Source organism: Misgurnus anguillicaudatus, chromosome 17, assembly GCF_027580225.2.
Source record: "Misgurnus anguillicaudatus chromosome 17, ASM2758022v2, whole genome shotgun sequence".
Lineage (NCBI taxonomy): Eukaryota > Metazoa > Chordata > Actinopteri > Cypriniformes > Cobitidae > Misgurnus > Misgurnus anguillicaudatus.
Genome location: NC_073353.2, coordinates 1,010,155 through 1,015,281, shown reverse-complemented (window position 1 = coordinate 1,015,281; position 5,127 = coordinate 1,010,155). Strand labels below are relative to the sequence as shown.

The window sequence follows — 5,127 nt, the reverse complement described above, 5'->3', positions numbered from 1 at the left end:
AACCTCAAGCATACAAGAGGATAATGAAATAAAAACAAATGTAAATCAAAAAGGGTGTAAAGTGGGTTTTAGTTTTACTCCTTTTATGTGTGTTTGTTTTTAAGCAGTTTATTGTAATAGTGACACAACTTTACATTAAGTTGTGTTAATAACAACAAAATACTACTTAATGATACTAATGCTGCGTTCCAGGCAGGTTTTGAGCCCGCAAATCACGACTTCAAAACCACGACTCAGTCAAGACTCAAAACTTGGAGTAGGACTACGCGTTGCCTGGAACGCAGCATAATATTTATTATAGCGTATCTTCTTTCCCGATGACACGACGTAGCTTGCAATGCATCTTGGACACAGTAGTCTATAAACTTCTACAACGTTTGAGACGCTTTGTGAAAAGGACTACATTTCCCATAATGCCCCGCCCAACGCTCGCTGGAGAAACCGGAAGCGCGAATTTGAAACGCTGAACCAACGACGCGGGACCTTTTGTTTGTATTGTGAAGAGCTGTATAATAAAGCAAGGTAAGTTAAGATACTTTTCTTTTTAAATCTGAACGTATACAAATGATTTAAAGGATGTTTTAGGCTAGAAGTGCTAGTATTTATTTGCCATGATCTATAACGGTCGGTAAACGTGCGTGCTTGCATTGATCTAAGTTAACGTTACATGAGACAAAGAACTATTAAAAGAATGAGTAAAATGTTTGAATCTTTGAAAAATAAATTAAACCCACAAAGAAGCAAACTCAAGACAAGATGTTTTGGTTTTAAAACAACAAATCAGCATTTCTTGGAAATCATAACTGATAGCAAAGTGACTGTTTTTACTATTGTTTCTTAGTAAAACGCTTGAAACCCTGTTTTTTAATGTAAGTTACCAAAAAGACGCGTTCCAGATCAACTAATAAAATGTAAGATTGTTTACTATTCTATATAAAGATTTCTTCAGTGGACAGTGCTTGGTATTTTACAAGATTTTTAAAACCTATTTAATTCCTAGGAGTCATACAGTTTGTCTTTATTGTTTGCCCTTTATTTTACCTTTCTTAAAGTAAAAAAAACCCTCATGTTTTTGTTTTGTTTGCAGAAATCATGTACACATTATCAGCTTTAGAAGTGGATGTCATTCCTGCAGTCTTTGTGAAGAATGATGCGAGTTAAATTTATTTCATTTGAACAACCTAACAGGTTAAACGGTAAACAAATCTGTGTATTTGATATGACTTTGATAGATATTGTTACAACTTGGAAAACAACAAACCAAACCAGTCAGAGACAGCGATGTGAGGACATCAACAGAAAATAAAGTAAGATTATGAATATTATGTTTATTATTTATCTTTGTGCAATTTGATTTGGAGTATTGAATGCATCTAATTAGGGATGTCCCGATCAGGTTTTTTGCCCTCGAATCTGAGTCATTTGATTTTGAGTATCTGCCGGTACGGAGTCCCGATCCGATACTTCTATAATACATAAAAAAGAGCAAAAAAAAACAGATCCAGGATGTTCCTTATGTCATGCCGCACACGTTGCTGTTTCTATGTGGACTCAAAAGGGTCTAAGGGCACACTCACATTATCCAAACCAAACAATACCCCAGCGCGATTGTCACCCCTCCCAACTCCCCCAGATGCACGCACTCACACTGTACTTTTATCGATCCGAGTCTGGGCGCGCTTTCGTCATTAAGATGCGATTGTTTTGAAGTAAAGTGCTCTCTTAACACTGGAACCCACCGTAATGATAAGTATGTGTTTTTTATTCAGAGTCGTTTGGTGCGCGATTACAGACAGCCCTCTCACAGACAGCCCTCTCACTCGGACATTCACGTAACCCGGCTGCGCGCATCAAAAGGTTTTTACGGAAGCAGATGAAGGTGAGTGGTCGCGCAACTGACGTCTTCACCTTTTGAAACGCGCCCAAGTGAACTGCGCTCCAGCCCACCTCTGCAACCCAGCCGGGGCGCGGCACAGAGCGATCACACTAGTCAGACAAACCAGGCTTTGGGGGTTAAACGCGCCCGAGCGCAGTTTGGTTTGGATAGTGTGAGTACACCCTAACTCTGTGCCAGCGCATAACTATAGATGTGTTAAAAAGTAATGAGAATATAGTAGGGTTGTGCCGATAGACGATAGTATCGTGTATCGACGATCTTCAAACCTATCGCCAATGGCAGGCTTTCATGGTGATAGTCATGACGATAGTTGGCGAATGTATTATTATCATCATAGTTTTACATTAACATGCACATTGCATGCTTTCCCCGCATGAGGGTTTGTGGATGTGACGCAATGAATGTTGTTAGAGAGATTCCTTCTTGCACGCACATGGACTTAATGCGCGCGTCTTGGACTCCTTCTAGCACCTGAAATAAATCCAGCGCGTCATAAGCAGCTGCGCTTCTCTCTGTCTCACATGCATGCGCTCTCGCATCTGTCCGAAGTCTAAACATAAACTAAAGTAGTAATCATTATGTATTTGTTTAGTTTCATGCGAGCTGAGGCAAACTATCCCTTTTGTTTAAAATAACCTGCTGCATATTGGCGCCTCTCTCACTCGTGGACATGCAGAGAGCTGCGTTCTGTCCGAAGTCAGGTCACTAGGTAGTAATCCTGCTTATAATGTGCATTTCAAGGAGTTGTAGCAATACATCCCTCATGTTTAAAATATGATCGCGTTCCGCTGGACCAATGTGTTTAAAAAGGCACCTCATGAGAGCACCACTGCTTGACACGTGTAGCCTTCTGCAACAGCACTAAACAAATGCATTAAATTGTTTGATTGCACGCGCGTGTGTGCCTAAGTGCATTTTTTTTTACAGTCAGTAAGTAATCATGTTAAATAATCATGATTATGACTTTTCCCATAATTGAGCAGCCCTAGCAGGGCTAACATGTTCGAGGGGTAATCCTGATTACAGCAAAGGCACTGGTGTGTTTCAATGACATTTTGGACCTCTGGTAGGATTTTATAAGTTTCAATTTTAAAGCTGTGCCACAGGTTGACCCAAACTTTAAAACCTGAACTTTAAATGATGCAAATCTATGGGTCTGACACCCTATATGCATTTGTTGCACATGTCATTATGCACAATTGATCAAACTTTGAAGGAAGTTATAAGAATCAACCTCCTTGACTAATTCTAAGCATAAGATAGGCTACCCAAAAACACTCAATTAACAAGAAAACAACATACTGATTCAGCAATATGTCTTATAAATTATCCATAGGGCCCGATTTCCGATCACGTGATCGAATCGGGACATCCCTACATCTGATGTGACTTAAAAGTGGCCGCATGTTTTTAAAATGATCTCTGAAATTTACAAACACATTTTCACATGTCTTGAACTAAATGTTAAAAGTCTCTGTTCTTGGACTGTTGGTGTTTTGTACTATGTGCTTCATGTCCTCACTTTTGCATTTTATGTTAATGCATTTTCTAACTGTATGTGTTTGCTACTATTCTAGATGCTGTAAGAAGTCCTTTATGTGCACAGAGATGGAGGTTGAAAAGTTACTAAAACACGCTCATATTAGGCACGGTTCCTTGAATCGTGCCTGAGCTCGCTTTCATCATTAGGATGCGATTGTTTGCAGAACACAAGAAGTAAAGCACTGTCAATGTGAGTCAAACAACTGCTCGACTGAGGAGTTGAAGAGAGAAGGGCAGCTGCACATTTCTAAAATTGTGGTAAGCTTAATCAAACCACCCATGCTTTAATTTGACAGAATCCATTTTTTAATAAAGTATTTTTACTTGTATTTTGTAGAAAGCACTCTGTCGGCTACACAACTCGGAGGCAAATTGTAGGCACTATCACCAGGAGCAGAGGTATGGATGAAAGATAAAGCCTAAAATGCATTCTGTTGTTTCCGAAGCAAATAAACACATTTGTTTTAATTTAATACATTTTGCTTCTATAGATTAAGCTCACCACATAATGGGAAGGACACCTCATTTTTAGTGGGAGCACTGGCTACAAGCCTGGAGTTGCACAATGAAGGCCTTGATAAAAATTAATTTGGTAAGTAATTTTCATTTGTGGTTGTTGTTATTTCTATTTTTGTATAGTTTTGTGTGTATTTTGCTTTTAACAAACCTCACTCACTTGTTTCTAGTGGCCTGCAAGACATTACCAGAGCTAGCCAGTGTGGCCACATCACGGAGTGACCAGAGGAGGAAGAGGGTAAGATAGATTAGAATTAGTTTCTGTTCTAATTCTTTATTTCTGTTTCATTAGTATAAACTGTAATGATGTTCATTATTCTTGTTATATACAACAGTTGTGTTTCAGCTCTTGGAGTCAAACCCAGTGTACTAGCTGTGGACAAAGTGGGCTTCTGAAGGGGAATCACCACTGACATGATTTCAGATGAAGAATACAATGCTGTTGATGGAGTGTCGGGTGGATTGTGAGACCTTCATCGTTCTGCAGTCAGGCGCTCCGCAATCTGTGTGCTAAGCTGCAGCTGCAACTGTGTGTGTTCAAACTATGCAGCGTTGCATCACAGTCTGCAATCTGAATTGCTGTCTAACAGAATGCCACCGCTTACCTATGACCCCAAGGCAGCAAAATGAACACATTTGATGCCAAATGTGATCCCAACAACATAATCGTTGGCTTTTTTTTTGACTTTGTGTGTATTTATTTTTCCTATGCTTTATTAATAAAACTCTTAAATTTTATCAACATGTCTCTCCCAAATGTCTGTTTTCTTTCCCTAATATTTTTTTATTAATGCCCTTAGCCCATGGTATACGTTACATAGTCTTTATAATATTAGCCTTCATGACACATAAATTTTTTGTTATATCTCATATAATATATCTAATATAAACCGTAATTTTATTAAATAATAAAAGGGAGGGGTTTATTCAAAATAGTATTATAATTGCCCAGACTGGCCAATCGCAACAAATATATCAGCCAATGACAGATGCTATTTCTGTTTTAAAAGTTGTTGCTACCGAAACTGCTCATTTTTAATACGTACATTTAAACTTGTGTGCAAATAGTATAAAATAGTGAGTTTATTCAATATAAAATACATTAGGTCCCCTGTTAAATAGTGAAGTGTGACATCTGTTTAATTGCAACTACATTTCTTTACATGAGAAAA

At 38.4% G+C, this 5,127-nt stretch overlaps 1 long non-coding RNA gene across 4 annotated transcripts; it reads left to right on the top strand.

The window, feature by feature from the left end:
• Nucleotides 1-201: 201 nt before the first annotated feature.
• Nucleotides 202-4,692, top strand: LOC129453322 (uncharacterized). 4 transcript variants are annotated; one of them, XR_012358214.1, is made up of 8 exons: nucleotides 202-522; nucleotides 1,088-1,307; nucleotides 1,770-1,879; nucleotides 3,475-3,697; nucleotides 3,777-3,838; nucleotides 3,931-4,031; nucleotides 4,126-4,193; nucleotides 4,291-4,692. It is a non-coding gene; the product is annotated as an uncharacterized lncRNA (long non-coding RNA). The 4 variants fall into 4 exon arrangements; XR_012358215.1 differs by lacking the exon at nucleotides 1,770-1,879 and having other exon boundaries at nucleotides 257-522; nucleotides 4,302-4,684; XR_012358216.1 differs by lacking the exon at nucleotides 1,770-1,879 and having other exon boundaries at nucleotides 260-522; nucleotides 1,233-1,307; nucleotides 4,291-4,683.
• Nucleotides 4,693-5,127: the final 435 nt, after the last annotated feature.